The sequence below is a fragment of the Ictalurus punctatus genome, unplaced genomic scaffold (genome assembly GCF_001660625.3).
Source record: "Ictalurus punctatus breed USDA103 unplaced genomic scaffold, Coco_2.0 tig00004250, whole genome shotgun sequence".
NCBI lineage: Eukaryota > Metazoa > Chordata > Actinopteri > Siluriformes > Ictaluridae > Ictalurus > Ictalurus punctatus.
In genome coordinates, this window is record NW_026521100.1 from 16,488 (window position 1) to 36,186 (window position 19,699).

Genomic DNA, 19,699 nt, shown 5'->3' on the forward strand with positions numbered 1-19,699 from the left:
TCAATTTATTTATCCACATCATGAATTATTCCTGTGTTTCCATTTGATTTCAAGCCCTTTAAAGTGAAAAAGCCATGCTGTGTTTGTGGCACTCCATGCTGACCTGGGTTTTTTCTTCTTCTTTTTTTCTTCCTCTTTTTAAGCTTGGAAGTGGAAGGATGGGAATTTTCTCAGGAATAAAATGTTTATCATTCATCAGTGGTCGTCTGCTATGTCTGGAGTTATGTTACTGCATCAATGTGTACAGATATTAATCTGCTCTCCCTGATGATAGTGATTCTACCTGTTCTACCTACTCTTTATTATTTACATTTTTGTGCACAAAGGGCTAGCTTCAAAGCAAGGTATAATTAGTAGTCTGATTTCACAATAAGCTAGAAACCAGAAAACACTTGATAGTGCAGATTTGTGCTTGCTAAAAACTGCTGCTGTACTCATCCTAGGATGTAGACACGAACACATTTGTTTGCCTTTTCCTCTATTACATCTGCATACTGGTAATGATTTGTAATCCCACTATCCAGTGTCAACAGGACCCTTTTGAGTTTGCTTCCTCTCTTAGGTTTCTTCTTCATGATGTCTCGGGGAGTTTTTCACCTCCAGCTTGCTCGATAGGGATCTAAATCTACATCTGTCAGTCCAGATGCTTTGTGACGATGTCTGTAAGTGCTATACAAAATGAAAAGTTCAACTAAAGGAATCCTCCAATAGTGATTTGCATTACAACAGCGAAATCTGAGAATAATGTCACTTTCTTTTTAATTAAATACGTAATATCTTTAATTGTGTATTTACAATGCAGCATTATTTAATTGATAGAAAAATAGTGCAGTCTCCTATACACACACACACACACACACACACATAGTTTTAGGATAGTTGGTTGCTTGGGAATGAACCCCCACACTCTGATGGTCCCTGAAATAATTACTTTATATAATACCACTTAGCTCAGCTTGGCAAGTCTGAGAATATTCAACAGCATGCGATGAATCTTCATGCCACAGTGGCTTCTGTAGCCACATCTATGGCAGTTAGTGTCAAATAGGTTCAGCAGGTTACACTTCTCGCTGGATGCCTGATGGTATATATTCAGATCAGACTGATGTCGTCCTGGATGATCTCAGTTAAAGTTGAATTTAAAGTTGAACAGTCCAGAGCCAAAAGGGTTAAAGCCCTGGAAACTCTCCCAGGCCCCATGGAAGTGGTGATGGCCTTCTCCGTGCTTGCTCTCAGGGTCCAGGGGGTCTTCACCCTTGTCAAATGAACTCCTCGTTTCTGCACAAGAACAGAGAAAAGGTGTCAGATATACCAGCATCTTTCGAGACTCGTGTTTTATATTACCAGAGGTCCAAACCGCTACAGTTTTCCCCCTTTTACAGTGATATAGGAGACACCTGAAAACTGCTTTTCTGCTATTTCAAAGTGCTCAAGCCAAACAGGAATAAAATTAGCCAATTCGCAAAGAATGTGGTACATGAACGACACATTCACTTCTGCAAGAGGTTAATTATTTATAACCGTCACACCGAACCAGTGATCGATTTATTTTTTTAACCGTTCCATCTAGGGAAAAACAATACCATTACATCCAATCTAATATACTGTTGATCGATGCACCTTGACATTTAGTCTACATGCTGCCCAAAAAAATTAAAGTCTGTCTGGACCTCTAGAAATTCTGCAATGTCAGAATAATAATAAAAGAATAGGATTTGCAGTGACCCACCATTCAATTTTCTTTTCAGTATTGTAGGCTATACTTTTTAATTACTAAAATGAAAGGAAAATTCATTTTACAGACATACAAACAAGAATGTGTTAATCAACAGTCAATATATTTTATTAAGGTCAGAATCAGCCAGCCGTCCATTGTCTGTACCCCTTATCCTACACAGGGTCGCGGGGAGCCTAGAGTCTATGCCAGGGGACTCCGGGCATAAGGCTGGGATGCCATCACACACCCATTCACACACTACAGACAATTTAGAGATGCCAGTCAGGTTACAACACATTTCTCTAGACTGGGGGTGAAACCGGAGTACCCAGAGGAAACCCCCAAAGCACGAGGAGAACATGCAAACTCTGTACATACAGAGCAGAGGCGACAATCGAACCCCTAACCCTGGAGGTGTGAGGCAAACGTGATCACCAGTCAGCCATCGTGCATTAGAGTTCATAATTGTTCTAAAAATACTAACAATACATGCAGGCCTGACATACACTTATGTTAATTTTGTAATAACTGTATAAAGTAAACTTATACTGTATGTGTCGCGACAGACCGACAGCCGGCGCACAAGGAACTAAAATCGCTCCTCCCGCGACTGCCGCGCTGGCGCTGAAGAGACAGCCCCGCTTCAATGTTTTGGACAGTCGGAAAGCACGTGGAGGTGGGCGGAGCCGCAGACACACCCTCGGGCGATGAATGGCGCGCCGCACGTGAAAATTCCACCATCCAGCAGACGAAGGAAAAGTGGAAGGCCGCTCTTCCGCTCGAAAGGAGAGAGTCCTCTCACATGACGTGTGTCTGGCTTACTGCCAGCTATCAGTATTGTTGGTTTTGTATGTTTTCTTTCAGACGACCCGGACCCGAGCGAATTCTCCCCTCCCTAGCTACAAACGCGGCATTGCCTGACGTCTGAGAAGAGCCCCTGTTTCTCCGGAAAGCCCCGGAGCGACTCTGGCAACCCCACAATACACTGACCTCTCACCACACGCTGTCACGCCCACACGCGAGCACACACACCCCCCTCCAGAACGTTATAAATAAAAATAAATCTCACTTGTTAACGTTACGACGGCCTCCCGTGTGTCTGTCTCCACCCACCGCTGGGTAATTTCCCTATATATGATATCATAATATTTCTGCAGATTACAGTTAAATATCAGTTCAACCAATACAATTAACCGTTTATGCTGCAAGCATGGATCCGATCCGTCCTTTCCAACAAAATGCATGTTTATTTCTCTTTGACTGTTAGTTATTTTGGCAGATCTGTATTAGCAAAAAAATCAAAAACATATCACAGACTGTGTTCAACATCCCCACTAATCACCAAGTCACAACCATAATTTCTGTTAATTTGATCTGAATTCCAATCTGATTCATCCTTCTTTATCTGCAGCTGTACTTACTTATATACTGTATTCCTCATCTATGTAAAACTATTCAAGCATGGGACACAAAAACCAACATCAAAAAACGGCTTAGCTTGGTATTTTTATATTAGCAGACAAAACTGATTGAGGGTTTACCTGGCTCAGTGAGCACTTCCTTGGCCTGTGCGATGTCTATGAACTTCTTCTCAGCCTTGTTCTTCTCTTCAGGATCCTGGAAGTTGTCTGGGTGTCACTGCTGTGACAACTTCCTGTAGGCTTTAATGAGCTTCTTCTGGGCTATCCTAGTGGTCACACAAGCCCAGCCGTTTAGAACACATTAAAACATGACACACTTCAATATCAACCTAAGAAGCCAAAGGGTAGGTGACGGTCATTCTCGCTGTACTCCTTAGCACTTTCAAAGTCCTTAATGGCTGCATAGATGTGATGAACTCTGATTCAGGGGATCAGTCCCAGCTCTAATTTAGTCTAGGCCATCTACGGCAGTTAATTCAGCTAATAAAGACTCGTATGAAGCTGTGCTTGATTAGGGGTGATTAGAAACTAGACTCTCTATGGGTAGGGAGCTCAGGGGGAAATCTACAGATAGCAAATAGCAAACTAAAATGGACCGTCAAGTGCATATACACAAATGCAATGTTGGTTGTAAAACATAAACAACTACAGTTGCACATGTTTGAGGCTCTATTTGTAACTGTTAGTAATGTAAATTTTGAGTTTGATCAGCAGTAAAACAACTATAATCTATAGGACGTGTGAAATGTGACACTTTTCAGCAAAACAAACTCTAATTCTACTTTTGACTAAAGGTCATAACTAGTCATTTCCGACCTCCGACTAGGAAAAGGAACGAACTCGGAATTCCTACTTGGGATACTCTCCACAACCACAACATAAGGGCTATGTTGATTTGATGTCACTTGCTGAGCATCAACAAAATAGCACCTCTTACCTTTAAATGAGTTATGCTGTATATAGACAAGCATTTGTTTAAGATCACTCAACATCTTAGATCGAGCACATCTGGAGGTTGTTAAACTGACTATACCAGGGATGTCCAGTCTCCAAGCAAAGGGCCGGTGTGGGTGTAGGTTTTCATTCCAATCAAGCAAGACCACATCTGATTCCACCTGTTTAATCAGTTGAGCTTGGCTTTCAATAGACTCAGGTGTTGTTTCTGTTTTCTTTGAAAGCATGTCTAGTCAGATAACTAAGTTTAAGGGCAATTTCAAAGTAAAAGGAAAATGGAAATACAACTTGGCATCATTTTCACTATTGCACAAACAACACAGCTACAGTATAATCAGTTTTCATCATGTTTTATTGTGATCTGTGAGATGATGCATGCAATGGCCTTGACGGTGGTATTAGCATGAAAACTGAAGTTTGTTAATGATGTAATTAATGTGAACAGAGTGTACAGATAGGTCAATCGGGAGCTAAATTTTACTGGCACCAATATTAGTATGTTGTCGAACTTGAATGTGGGTAATACAAGAAACCAAAGTGAAAAATGACCAACAGGTCAATGAAAGAAGTCTAAACTAAAAAGTAAACTCAAAATTTTCACTACAAAATGAATCCTGGATGCCACCTGTTAATTATAAAGATCAATATGCAAGTTGTTCATGGTGGATTTTTCCTTTAATGACTTAATTTTCCTTTAATGACAAGTCAAAGAGTTACAGTAGGCTCCCTCTCTGAAGTCTTGCCTGTGACAAATCACCTGTTACCACCAACTCTTTTCAACATGATGCATGTCAATCTTCTTTTCATGTCTTATCATGGAGTAAAACTCACCGATGTGAAATCAGGTTTAACTCGATGTCACGTATCGTGACGGAGCGGAGATAGGACGGATGCAATTGCAGTATGAACAGTTGTTTATTTTAAAAGAGAGACAGGCAGACAAATCCAAAACATAATCCAAAACAGGCGAAGGTCAGGCGATCGGCAAACAGGCATACACAGGGTTAAACATGAATCAAGGTCGTGTCACGGAAAACAGGGTCGATAAACTAAACGAGAAACATCAACTATGACGAGGAACTGGGAGCGGATAATCCAGCGTGAACGAACTCTAAACATGGACCGTGACTATGACTACCATACGAACCAATCTAACTCTAGGATAATCTTCCGCGTTGTGTGCTGGGAGGCGCGCGGTATATATGTGGACATGATCAGCGTCTAAACTGATCAGCCTCTAAACTTGCTGAGGGCAATACAGACACACGTGAAATCCCAGCCAATGACAGAACAGGGAGGAGACATGACAGAAACAAACAAAACACACGTGTCCAGATGTCACTACTGTCAACAACGGAAAAGCAGGTGCTCGCGCATTCGCGCTTAGAGCACGCTGCTTCAAGGGGAAATCATGACACTCGATGACTTTGCTTAGATCCGGTAAAGCGGATTTAGACTTGTCCGTGGCCAGGTAGACGGTGGCTCTTCTGTAGTAGGCCAAGTATTTTTTCGGGTCACCGTCTACACACGGATGTCAGAAAGTGGTCGGTTAAGATTCAGACAGAATTTTTTTTTTTTGCAGAAATAAAGAAATGATTGCTGGTGACTTTCTGAGAAAAGCTCACCGACTCACCAACAGCTGCGTGGAAATGGGAAAGTGCGTCGGCCAGGTGTCCGGCAGCCAGGAGCTTCTTCCCCATCTCCAGGTGCTTCTCGACACTGTTCTCACTGCTGCACAGCACTCCTTTAATCAAAAGTAAACTCCGGCCAGGATATAGTAAAGTAAAAATATAGTGACAAATGGTTGGGTAGAATAATACCATTGCATTTCACTATGCTTGCAATTATTATTATTATTATTATTATTATTATTATTATTATTATTATTATTATTATTATATATATAATAATAATAATAATAATAATAAGACATGGACACTGTAATTTCCCTGTGTCATTTTTTAAATACAAAGCACACATCATTATCTTGGACTTTATCATAATCATCAGCTCATTATCAAGTCACATCTCTTTAGAGTCTATAGAAAAGCTTGGCTTTGTATGTAGAGTACTACTTAGTGCACTAGAAGAAACTTGTGAGATTCATTCCTTAAGACTAGTGAGGTCTAATGAAAAGTATTTCTGTAGAATCTGTACAGCTGTGTGACAGTTCAGTTTCCACACTATCTATCCAGTATATGAAGTCAGTACCTTCTTACCTTCGTATCGAAGATCCAGCAGCACAAGCACAAAGGGCACATAATTTACTAGTTTGTATGCGACTGGTGTTATAGTTACCATGATATAATGTTTTGTTTTGTTTTTTTTGTAAACTCAGGTGTAGGAATATGAAGGCTTGGCTACAATGATGTTTAAAGAAGATAACCACAGCGCAGGACATGGTTTCCTCACATGCATATGATAAAATCAGCTGCTGATTTGGTCTTTTTAATGTGTTCTCACTGAACATGAGACTAGTTAAGCAATGAAGGCAATACATCCCAGACCATAATATTTTCTGGACACAGCTTGGACACACTTTATTTGAACTTCCAATACACCAGGCACAAGAACAGTTTCTTTCCAGAGGCCTTCATTCATGGCCCTTAAAGAGTATTCTTAATCTTCAATACAATGTCACTGTAACCTGTGATATACATATCAGTTATTGTATAAACGATTACAATTATTTATTATACATATTTTTTGCATTTAGCAATTTCATTATTTACATATAAGTCATATATTACAAGGAACAACTCCAATTTATTGTTGTTGTTTTGTTGTGTTTATCTAGGCAAGTTAATATTAACTATGTAAACACAACAAAACAACAACAACCATAAATTGGTTATAGATATTGCGATAAATTAGGTCACAATACACTTTTCTATGATGTTGTAGGTAAGGTGATATCCATCCATCCATCCATCCATCTTCAATACCACTTATCCTTCAGGGTCACGGGGAACCTGGCGCCTATCCCAGGGAGCATCGGGCACAAGTATATCCATTCATACACTACGGACACTTTTAGACATGCCAATCAGCCTGCCATGCATGTCTTTGGACTGGGGGAGGAAACCAGAGTACCCGGAGGAAACCCCCACAGCACGGGGAGAACATGAAAACTCCGCACACACAGGGCCGCAGTGGGAATCGAGCCCCCGACCCTGGAGTGAGGCGAACGTGCTAACCGTTAAGCCACCATCCACCTGGTATTGTGATATCTTTTTTTAGTAATTACAAAATAAATAGAATTGAATGAAAGCAGCTAATTATATGTAAATTTGCTGATGTTTTTAAAAAGCCTAATCTTTCAAATATCTCCCTCCTTTAAAAAAAAAACAAAACTATTTTCAGTGTTAGAATTTAGTTTTTGTAGGAATGAAATAAATAAAATATCTAACTCAGTTGAACAGTTCTTACTTGTTACTACTGGTACTACTTGTATTGTTCTCTGCTAGATATATATCGCTTTGCTTGTATTTTTCTCATTTGTTAGTCGCTTTGGATAAAAGCGTCCGCTAAGTGAATAAATGTAATGCACTTTAAATCTATTCATTTATTTTACATCCCCCCCCATCTGTTTACATGTTTTCACATCACGGCTACTTTGGTGACAGTTTGTTAGCTAAATTATATAGCATGATACATATCCCTGCTTGAGTGTGCGGGCATACTTGGCCAATAAAACTGATTCTGAATCTGATTCAGAAAAATGGCAGTGATCCGTACGGAAGCCGAAGGAATCGACTCTTATTGAAGAGCTGAGCCAAAGGATTCGGTTCACTTAAAAGAGCCAGTGCTTTCCGTCACTGAAGGAAGTGAAGTGCGCGGTGAAAAAGCATCATAATGGACGCTACAGTGGCATGTAATAATTGTGGCTTACCGTACACGTTGTCTGGTAAAAAAAAAAAATGTTTTAAACAAATTCTCTGTATTTACTTATACAAGTATTTTCCGGACGCATCTTGGTTACACACTGCTGAATGCGCTGAATGCAATGTGGTTTCAGAACACACCTAATTAACCTAATTAGCTAGTGAACCTTTGACAATTAGCAGACTACATCCTCAAAGTGAGCGTTTTAAAGCTAAACAATGAGACTTAATTGATAAACATGGCCTTCAAGTTAGCTTGAGTTTAGTTGGCTAGCTAGCTAACGTTTTGCATTAAAGCTTAATTTTCTTTTTTTTTTTTTTTTTTTTTGCAGCGTGGTTTCTTAAAAATGATAAACAACCAAATTCCACACAGCAAATGTTAGCCATGTGAAATGTTAAGAGCAGTGGGGGAAATTTCCTCCATGTGATGTTTAGCTTCATAAATAAGTGAACTTGATGTTTTTTGGTGGTTTTGTTGCTGTTTACAGAGGGTGAGGTTGTGGGGAGGCTGCCCCATGTGCTCTTCTGTGTGGAGTGTCTCTGCTCTCTGGAGTGTCCTCAGGACTCCAACTCTGTCCCCTCAGTCAGCTGTCCCGAGTGTAGGGTGAGTACTCTTCACAACTCCTGTCCATGCAGCCATCACTCCCTTACTGCGCTACAGCATGTCAACCAGCTTTCACAACTCTTTTTAGGGAAAGTAGCTAAAGCATGCTCAATTTGTCACCAGATGACACCATAGACTAATTTTTTCCAATTACTTATGATATGGCAATGAATATTACTAACTAGTTTTAAAAAAGAAAGCGAGGCAGATAGGGTGCCGATACTTGTAGAGTTGCATAGATATATCATGAACATGCACATTTTTTAACGCGTTTACAAATGAAGAAGGCAGGCAAAAAGAAGTCGTGAAAGGTGAGTAGTCTGAAGGAAATGGTTACTCGTTTGTCAGCATCAACAAGAAAAGTGTTTAAAATGAAGAACTATGGGACAGTAAAGTTTTTTTAAACATAACTTTCTCAGATTTACTAAGTAGATAGCTTTAGTTGGTCATTACTACACACCATAACGTTAGATAAGTGTGTCTGAGTTTAGTATTTATGCAGACCTTTTATATATATATTTTTTTATGTCTCCACCACTAAGTCTGTCCATCCATCTAAGGTTCTCATTAATGCAATATCTCAAGAACCAGTGGTTGAATGTTTGTAGGAATTCTATAGACTATATAGTTGTTGTAACCAGCAGATGACTTGATTAGTATTTGGAATTGATAAACAAATATCAACAATCAAAAATAAACGAGGTCACAGCAGTTTCATGTTTAGGAACTCAAGGCCCTTTACTGCTCTATTTCCCCACCTCATGCTCTGCTGCAGTCGACAACAGTGGTGCTGAAATGACTGTCTGTTCAGCACCTGGGTGGCAGTAGTGTGAGGAGCGTTTTTCACCTCTTCAACAGGTTCACATGGTACCTGTAAGTTTCTGCTCGCTTACCGGCTGCTGCAGGCGTTATCGTCAGCTGCTGGAGGCTGGCCTCCATTAGTTGCTGCAGCATGGAATCCATGATTTTATTTTTACATTTTTTATTATTATATATTTTTTCCTTTATTTTTTATTTGGCCGGGTCTGTGCTCATTCCCGCATCCTTCACCAGACTTACAAATGAGAAAATACAAAATACAAGCAAAGCAGTATATCAAGCAGAGAACACTGCAAGTAGTGCTACAATAGAAGATTTTTAATTGAGTTCTAGAAGATGCAAAAATGTAATCAGCCCTGAGATTCTAACCAGCGACCTTGGCATTCTTAACACCACGCACTATTTAACTGAGCTACATTGCCACATATATAATATATCATAATAGTTTCGAAGAGAATTTTTAAGCGAATATTTGTAAGTGTCCAAAATTATATGGACGGCGCTCCGTGCAGCGGGGAAAGCACTCAGACATAGCCCGGGGAGGGAGCGTCATGTCGCACAGACTCTGGCCAGCTCCAGGCCGATCATCGCTGATTTTTTCCCGGGTGTTGAAGAGTTACCATTGATGAAATTCTTACTTTACATTTATTTGGTAAAAAGCTTAGACTTTTCCGGAGCATTCTGCCGTTAGGGGCGATGAAGAGTTCCTGGATAGCAAGCACATTAGGCCGATTCTGGTAGAAATGCGCGACTGTCGGCTCAATGCCGGTATCGGTGAAAAGGTAATTGCCCAGAGCCCTGCTGACCGTTCACACCACTTCTCGTTGACAGACGGTTTTTGCTATGTGGGCCAATCTCGGCTGAAAGCAGGTGTACTTGCGGCAGGTCCATACTCAGTGTAGCGGTGTGTATCTGCTTTTTCGAGTTCGTTAAGTCACAGACGGGCCACAGCTAAAATTAAGGAGCTCAGCCGCCTGGAAAAAACTTTTGACGGTTAAATCAGTTAGGATACTCGAGGCTGCAGTCATTCTTCGTTTTCAAGAGGAATCATTTCAGCTGAAGAAGGTAAGTAATTTAATTGAGTAATTTCAGTCTACAATATTGTTTGATATTTAAAATGTCAGGGAGAAAATGTTTTTTAAAAATCTTTTCAACGGTATGTGTGATTGTGACAAGAACATCAGACGGTATCCTAGCAGCTAGCTAGCCGGCTAGCTAATTTAGGTTAAGTTAAGAGGCAGCTTGACACTTTTTTTTTTTATAAAGCTTTTTTAATTGCTCTACAAATAAGATAAACTCCTAGTTTATTCCTTCCGTTCCTGTTTTACTACTTTTTATTTAACTTTTTTAATATATTGTGTCAGAAAACCCACACAGTTTGCAGCATGCTGTGTCCCGTTATTAGATTATATTGTCCACTTGGCAGTATAACAGACCTGTTGTTCGGCTCAACACTGTATTTCTTATGTGCAATTCTTAGCCATAGTCTAGCAATATACTAATTTTTTGTCTCATTGAGTGATCCTGAAGGGATTGAATAAAGTTTAAATGCAACTGTATTTTACAGACAGCGATAAAGAGGGCAGGACCTGGTCAGACCTCCAGTCAGACGTGGAAGTGTCTGGGTAAAGACCACCAAGGTGTAAAACATGCAGATATTTGTTCAGCACATCGCTATTCCTTGATGCTTTGAGAGCATATTCAAAGTTGTATTTTTCATGAAACATTGTAGAATTTGGCAATATAGTCAATATTTTACACTCTTACAGAGATGCTGCAGAACTGGCAGCCGATGGACGATATGCCGTGTGAGCGTATTCTTCTGCTTTCTGATTAACTTTCTTTGGTAGGTATTAATTAACCGTGATTTCCACTCAGCCATCTTACTGGAATTGTGTAGGTTACCAATAAGACTGAGGATGGAGTTGTATAGTTGTATAACAAAATATATTTTATTTTCTTTATCATAGCCATGCTGAGGGAGGTGTTGACTAAATTAGAGATGGTGCTGGACCAACAAACCACTGAGATTGCTTCAACTACAGGAGGTCCAGCTGCAGCCTTTGGATGTTGAAGATTTACTGCCCTGCAAGACCTTCCTCAACTGCGTAGTCTGGAGCGAAGGATGCAACAGAGCCCAGATTACAAGCAAGATCTGGTGAGAATTTTTTTCTTTTTTTTTTGTTAACAACTACTTGCACAATTACACAGCGACTGAGAGCATTTCTGTTTTCTCAAGGTGACACACTCGTACTCAAAGCACAATGTTCAACACCACTTTGATATGAGGGAACAGTTATGACCTACTCTTTAGTAGAGATGGAAAACATGGAAAACACAAGCCGTGGTAATCCACGGCTAGATGTGCATTAAACGATTTTAATGCCTGATGTGGAGGAAATGAACCACTCGTTCAAATCGTTTAATGCACACCTAGCCATGGATTACCCCGCCTATACCATGGTCTTTCCACAATTAATAACGTTAAAGCTGTCATTGGTTTAGAAGCACAAACTTTGATTAGAAGTTTAAAATGATCGTTAATTTTTATTAGTTAAGTCGTTAGATCTGGAATTTTGCCCGATATATATCAGACACAGAGATAAAGTAGTATGATAAGATTACATTTATTCGAATGAATTGACAGATATCTATCAGAGAGAGAGAGAGAGAGAGAGAGAGAGAGAGAGATTAAGCGTGTATGAATTACCTGCATCATGTGTGCCTCTCAGCAGTCAGTGTTGCGCAACAGTAGTGTAGTAAAACTGAGAGTTGAATTACTTCAGAAACAGTGCTCTTACCACCTCGTTGCTGAGAAATATCATGTAGCTTTTCACCAGCAAAGCTATTTTTATTGTTAAAGTTGCAGACAGCGCTGGCAAGAGGTGTCTGTTCATATGAATGTCAATGTATGCTCGAGTGTCTGTGCGTGTGTGTGCATGTAGGCTGCGCATTGATTTAGAAATGATCACGGTGATCAAACTGACTGGAACTACCTGTGCAATAAACGGTTATAATGCACACCTTCCAGCCAATCAGAATCCAGTATTCACAATGACCATGGTATAAGCATAATTAATGCTTATGATTCATAATGACTGTATGATATGTATTGCTTTATTCCAAAGTTCATAGAAACCTCTTTACGCCTAAAGCTGCAGCGATGGAGGTCGAGGGGACCATGAAGAGGTGGCTCCAGCTGGCATCAGATCAAGAGTGTGGGTGCAAGAGAAGTCTTTTGCAAAAAGAAGGTATGTAGAGTGTTTTAACTGTGGTGTTTTTGTGGTATTTGTTAAAATGTTCATACTGTAGTCTATTTTTAATTGTTCATAAAAAATGTTTTTTAAAAAAATCCTTGCTGTTTTTAAGCGGTTGAATTAGTGTGCGTGTTTGTTGGTAGCTGGGTGGGTACACAGTTGCGGTCGGAAGTTTACATACCCCTTGCAGAATCTACAAAATATTAATACTCTTAACAAAATAAGATTGATCCTGTGTGATCGTTGGGAACTCCATTGTGCGAAACGTCCGCGTCGCTTCAACAAGGGGTAAGGTGCACACACAGTTTTTCTTTTGTTTTGTCCTTGATGTCGCTGAGCAGCTACCAGGAATCCTGAAGAAGGACTAGCGCATTGGAGCGGTCGTGCTGCACGTGGGGGCAAACATCAGGCTGTGGCAGGCGGAGGTTCTGAAGAGGGACTTCTCCAGCCTGATCGAGACGGTACGAGGCAGATCACCCACCGCGAAGATCATCGTCTCTGGACCTCTTCCCTCATACAGAGGTGGAGCTGAAAGGCTCAGTAGACTTCTTGCTTTGAATGACTGGTTAGTTTCTTGGTGTAATGAACAGAATCTGCTGTTTGTTAATAACTGGAATCTGTTCTGGGATCGGAACTGCTGTCAGACAACATCTCCAAGACGCTACAGACCAAGTGACTGTCTACCGTAAGCACATTTTCCTACAATAACAAAGTTCATCATAAGCAATGTTCAGTTAATAGTCCAACACCTGTAGTACATTCTATAGAGACTGTGTCTGTTCCCCGAGCTATACAATTACATAGACAATTTCAGAATGTTTGTTTTAGTAACCTAATTAACCTAAAATTAGATCATACATCCAGCACCTTTAATCTGAAGCTAGGACTATTAAGCATTAGATCTCTTGCGTCTAAGGCTCTTATTGTTAACGACATCATTACTGATCAGGAATGTAATTTAATGTGTTTAACGGAAATTTTGATTAAACCAAACGAGTACATGGCATTAAATGAAGCCAGTCCTCCTGGATACAGTTATGTACATCAGCCTCGTTCAGCTGGTAGAGGAGGAGGTGTTGGACTCATCCATAGTCAAAATCTAGCCGTCACACAAAAACCTAGTAATAAATTTAATTCTTTTGAAATTCTTTATACCAGCATAACTTATGTAGCCACTAAAAATAAGTAAATTCCTCTAATTATTATTTACAGGCCCCCAGGGCCATATGCTGAATTTCTTAGTGAATTTGCAAACTTTATCTCAAACCTGGTTGTGTCTGTAGATAAAGCATTAATCGTCTGTGATTTTAATATTCACTTTGATATCCAGAAGACCCTCTGAGAACAGCGGTTGTGTCCATCTTAGATTCAGTAGGGATTAATCAGAACGTAATCGGGCCTACTTATAATGGTGGTCACACTCTTGACCTCATACTAACATACGGATTAAATATAGAAAATATTATAATTTTTCCGCAGTCTAAAGTTGTCTCAGACCATTATCTTATCTCTTTCATAATACGAATGGATCATAATATTTCCACCTCGCCTTGCTACCGCATAAAGCGTGCTTTCACATCAGCTACTGCACCGAGCTTCATAAATAACCTCCCAGAGACATCAATTATATTTGGATCACCGTCTGATCCGATAGAACTCGATTAGGTGACTGAAAGCTTACAGTCAACACTCCGCTACATGCTAGATAGAGTGGCTCCACTCAAAAGGAAAATAATTAGAGAGAAAAAGCTAGCACCCTGGTATAACGATCAAACGCGAACCTTAAAACAGACAACTCGACAATTAGAACATAAATGGCGTCAAACCAAACTGGTGATATTTCAAACAGCATGGAAGGAGAACCTACTGAAATATAGGAAATCTCTTAGCGATGCTAGAAAAGTCTCTCCACCTTAATAGGAGACAACAAAAACAATTCTAGATTTCTATTCAACACAGTAGCAAAATTTACTAGGAATGAAACCACCACAGAGAGAAACACTCAATCACAATCATTACATAGCGGTGAAGATTTCATGGAACTTTTTATTGGTAAAGTTGAAAATATTAGATGTGAAATTCAGGCTATTAAATTAAAACCAGACAGTATTATAACTAACCCTGTAGACGATGATATAGCAATATCGGATTAATGTTTAGAATGTTTTACTCCCCTTAGAGAGACCGAACTAGCTTCATTAATCTCTTCAGCAAATTCATCAACTTGCATACTAGATCCCGTACCTACATGTCTATTTAAACAGATTTGTCCTGGAGTAATTGAACCATTTTTAAATATAATCAACTCTTCCCTTAGCACTTGCTATGTACCTAAATCATTTAAATTAGCAGTTATTAAACCCCTGATTAAAAAACCTGACCTTGACCCCTCTCAACTGTCCAGCTATAGACCAATATCTAATCTCCCCTTCATCTCCAAGATCTTAGAAAAAGTTGTACACAGCAGTTATGCTCGTACTTACATAGGAATAACATTCATGAAATGTATCAGTCAGGACGTAGACCTCATCATAGCACAGAGACAGCGTTAGTTAAAGTAGTAAATGACCTTCTACTGACCTCTGATCAGGGTTTGTCTTGTTGCTTGTGTTACTTGACCTTAGTGCAGCTTTTGATACTATAGATCACACTATTCTCCTTGATAGATTAGAAAATGTTGGCATTAAGGGAACAGTCCTCTCCTGCCTCAGGTCTTATTAGACCGATCGTTATCAGTTCAGTTTGTAGATGTAAATGGAGACTTCTCCATGAATACTGAGGTTAAATTTGGTGTTCCACAAGGTTCTGTTTGAGGCCCACTGCTTTTTATTTTGTATATGCTACCTCTAGGTCAAATTATTCATAAACATGGAATGAATTTCCACTGTTATGCTGATGATACAGAGCTGTATGTTTGCAACTGAACAATAACAACAATAAACAACAACTGAAGAATAGCGAAAAACTTCTGTTTTGTAAGTCAACTGTTTTGTAAGTCAAACTTTTTAATGTTCACCTGGATTTGACTCCTATGTGACTAAATGATGGAATTGTATCTTATGTTGGACCATGTATTCCAGAGATTTTTTATTTGAATTTCTTGTAGCGTGCTTACTTGAAGACGATGAGGCAGAGCAGCATCGGAGAGACAGTTCGCTCCATTCTCCAAAGAATCGGGGAGAACAGTCTGTAATGTATGTTTTTGTTGAAAGTGTCAAAAGGTGGGAAGCTGGCTTTGACTGATCAGGATGAAGTGTATCGCCTTGTACACTGTGAGTATGAAGGATAAAAAATGTATACCGTAATTTTCGGACTATTGAGCGCACCTGAATATAAGCCGCACCCACTAACTTTAAAAAGAAAAAAAAATTGTACATATATAGGCCGCACTTGTCTATAAGCCGCAGGTGTCCACGTTGTAACGCGAGATATTTACACAGAAAGATGTTACACAGATAGATTTTTTTAACTTTTAATTAAATACATACCGTAAATGCTTTTTTTCCTGAACAGTGCATGCCAAGCTTACGTGCAGCAGCTCTATTTCCTTCTTCAACAGCCAGATCGATCGCCTTTAACTTGAAAGCTGCATCAAATGCATTTCTTCGTGTGTTTTCCATGATGAGGGTGTGTGCATGAAGCGTAAAATGACTGATCTGAAGAATTTAGTGTGAGTGTGTTTGATTTAATTCGAACAATTTCATTGGTCCACTGTGACCTGTTCTGTAATTTCATTGGTCCGATGTGACGAGGCTAAATGTTTTGGCGGCATGAAGCTCGTTAACCCGTAAAAATCCATAAATTAGCCGCATCATTGTTTAAGCCGCAGTGTTCAAAGCGTGTGAAAAAAGTAGCGGCTTATAGTCTGGAAATGACGGTACATGACAGTATATGCCTCCTTTGCAAACTCTTGAAAAGAAAGTCTTGCCTTCAGAAATTGGACATTTTCTCTGTTATTGCATTCCAAGGCTGAATGTTTTGTTGATATTTATGTTACAGATATTGCCGAACAAGCACATGGACGTGAATATACTGTTGCCGGTTGCAGAGAGGCCATCGGCAGCTACCTAAAAAATGCCCCAGGCAGGAAAAGTGGCAAGAAACATATTATGAGTGTTTATGATGAAGGTTAGAATTTAAATCTACAACTTCTGTGATTCTTTTTCTTTTCTCATTCATACAAATGTGCCATTGTGTAACACTGTTGACTGACTCATTAGTTTTTATATCCATTTGAAAAGCAAAAACCTTTCCACTATGCATATAACTGAAAGTGCATACATGCTCCAAACCTTTTGTGAATACTGATGATTGATTTGGAGGTTTCAAATTATGAGTGAATTGTGGTTCACTTTCTTGCGATCAGGAATGTGTAGCTAATGTCTGTAGTTTTACTGTTTCCGAAATTGTTGGTTCAGACTGCATCATATAGTACATGTATATAACAATGAAATGAAATGCCATATATTCAGATATATCCACTGTCTGTTCACAGCAGAGCTACGTGGGATCTCCAGTGCGTCCTGCAAGAATTGGGCCTGAGTCCAGTTCAGATTCAATTTTGTAATCTCATTCCTCTCCCTTGCGTGACAGCCTCCAAACAGTACAATTCTAATGAGCTTGAATATACGGGGAATTCCATTGGGTTTGATGTCTGACTAATTAAAGACCCACCTCTTCTATGAACACCTAACCAACTCATAATAAAAAAAAAATTATTTAAAAAAAAAAATGCACTTACACCTCTAGTCTGCACTTTGCTTCTTCTAGAATTCAATGAATAGATCTTGTATGGTAGCTGCTCTTGTATTGTTCTCTGCTTGATATATCGCTTTGCTTGTATCTTTCTTATTTGTAAGTCGCTTTGGATAAAAGCGTCTGCTAAGTGAATGTAATGTAAATGTAATAAATTGTTTTCTTTGATTAGCAATACATAGGTACTATATCTGGCTGTTTTGTGTGTTACAATATTGAATGTCATTTTTCAGCTATTCACTTTGTCTGCATTTACTAAAATTCATGCATGTTTATTAAAAATATTCACGGAGTTTGTTAAACTATATAATTGTTGTCTATCATTCATAAGATTCGTCATGGGAATTCCATAGACCAGAATCTAACATCCACATTATTGAAGCATTGTTTAATTACGGATTTTTTTAAGCATGCGGTATGTTATATGCTTTAATTGTATCTTGCCACATAATGTTGGAAAATGAGTACTTGTGTACTTTTCAAGAAATTAGATACAAAAAGGATTACACATATCTGATTAGAAAAAATAGCATCGTAATGTGTGTAACTTTGTGTATAAATATTTGTGTAGTGTATTTACACCACATTATGAGGTGTGTGTATATACAGCCAATTACAAAATACTATGTGCATGTTGAGTTTTTCTGGAATTCCATATCCCAGTTTTACTGTTTTATAAAGCACTGAATGGTTTGGGTCCAATATATATTTCTGATGTACTGGTACATTATGAACCATCCAGACCTCTGAGGACATAAATATGAGATTCCATGAGATACTTGGAAATCTAACACTATATATATATATATATATATATATATATATATATATATATATATATAATAATATAATGTCCCCTTCTCTCTGTACCACGTTCTAAATTTTCAAACTGCCCAAGAAAGAAAATTTGCTGTTTTCTGAGACGATGAAGTGGCTCTTAAAAGAGCCTTTGTGTATATTAGATGGAGTTGTCGTTTACGAGCGCTCTCCGCGAATACGCCGGGCCAGCTGAATATCCTTGGGCATGATGGTCACTCTCTTGGCCTGCGTTGTCTAGATTTGACATATCAAAAACAATACACGGCGCTTCTGAACTGTTTAACAGCATTATTATTATTATTATTATTATTATTATTACATTTTTAAAGAACATACCCTCGATTCTTGACATGGAAATGTTGTTTGTAAGTTTACATTGAAATAATATATCCAGATATCTGTACAGCTGCTTTGTGACAATGTCCATTATTAAAAAACGCTACATAAACTAACAAAATGCAAAGGTTAGATACAGCAATGATTTAATACAACTCCGTTCAAATGAATACAGAGGCCTGCTCAGACACCACAGCGTTTAAAAACTCGACATTCGCGGCGTCATAAACGGGGAAAATGGTCACGCATACCACCAGGATAGGTCTAGAACTCTGAACGCTGCTCCGATTTCACTATATATGTGCGCGCGCTGGCCAGACAGACGGAAAGAGACACGGTATACAGACAGCACACCAACACATTTAAAGCATATTCACACATGATGATGATGATGATGATAAATAGTTTGATATTTCTGTAAAGCTGCTTTGAGACAATGTCTATTGTAAAAGCGCTATACAAATAAATAAAAATTGAATTGATAAATATACTGCTATGTATATTATATAATGTTAAAGTACACAAATTGATTTGTAATATGAAAATATTAATGTATTTCTAATGTTAGTAGAAATTTCATTCTCACCACTGCTTCATGTGTTCCCTACGTGGCCTCATCTATCCACAAATAGGGAAGAACATTACAAAGATAGGTAAAGTATACAATAATTATCATGAACAGGTTAAAAAAAGGGGAGAGAGAGTATGTTGGATAAAAAGTATCTCAGGTTATGTCTTTCAGTCGTCCTCCGTCAGCCTTCAGCCTTTACTTCTCTTAACTCTTAGTTCTGTGCTAGGAGCGAGAAAGTGTGGTTGACCGCAGAGCGTTCAGGCCTGGAGAGTGTGAATGAACACACACTGACGCATGCTGCTCACAGAGACATCCACCAACCACAGGTCACTTCTAAAACACTTTGGTCCCCATGGAGAAGCTTTGGCAGCAGCCACAGAAGTACCGAAGCTGGGGAAGTCCTCGGAGCTATTCATATCAGAGGCCTTCTCACTGCTGGTAGCCCAGGGTGCCTCCCTCACCACAAATCCATTGGAGGGCCCACGGGGTTCCTCAGGTTTGGCTGCTGCAGTGCCAGATGGCTTCATGTAGGCCATCTTGGCCTCATCTTCCACCACATCAG

The 19,699-nt window shown here is 39.2% G+C and overlaps 3 long non-coding RNA genes across 10 annotated transcripts; 2 read left to right on the forward strand and 1 right to left on the reverse strand.

Annotated features, from left to right (window-relative positions):
- Positions 1-873: 873 nt before the first annotated feature.
- On the reverse strand, positions 874-5,847 carry LOC128631124 (uncharacterized). 3 transcript variants are annotated; one of them, XR_008395292.1, is made up of 3 exons: positions 5,726-5,847; positions 3,259-3,404; positions 874-1,278 (listed from the first exon to the last, which is right to left on the reverse strand). It is a non-coding gene; the product is annotated as an uncharacterized LOC128631124 (long non-coding RNA). The 3 variants fall into 3 exon arrangements; XR_008395291.1 differs by lacking the exon at positions 5,726-5,847 and adding an exon at positions 4,924-5,301; XR_008395293.1 differs by lacking the exon at positions 5,726-5,847 and adding an exon at positions 4,076-4,917.
- LOC124627517 (uncharacterized) lies at positions 5,431-6,988 on the forward strand. 2 transcript variants are annotated; one of them, XR_006981976.2, is made up of 3 exons: positions 5,431-5,563; positions 5,675-5,798; positions 6,431-6,988. It is a non-coding gene; the product is annotated as an uncharacterized LOC124627517 (long non-coding RNA). The 2 variants fall into 2 exon arrangements; XR_008395299.1 differs by having other exon boundaries at positions 5,439-5,584.
- Positions 6,989-7,869: 881 nt separating this feature from the next.
- On the forward strand, positions 7,870-17,940 carry LOC128631125 (uncharacterized). Of its 5 annotated transcripts, none has more exons than XR_008395294.1 (11): positions 7,870-7,999; positions 8,465-8,580; positions 10,967-11,039; positions 11,169-11,245; positions 11,370-11,557; positions 12,528-12,650; positions 12,998-13,341; positions 15,507-15,631; positions 15,763-15,928; positions 16,656-16,784; positions 17,152-17,940. It is a non-coding gene; the product is annotated as an uncharacterized LOC128631125 (long non-coding RNA). The 5 variants fall into 5 exon arrangements; XR_008395297.1 differs by having other exon boundaries at positions 17,155-17,940; XR_008395298.1 differs by having other exon boundaries at positions 7,870-7,966.
- The last annotated feature ends 1,759 nt before the right edge of the window (positions 17,941-19,699 follow it).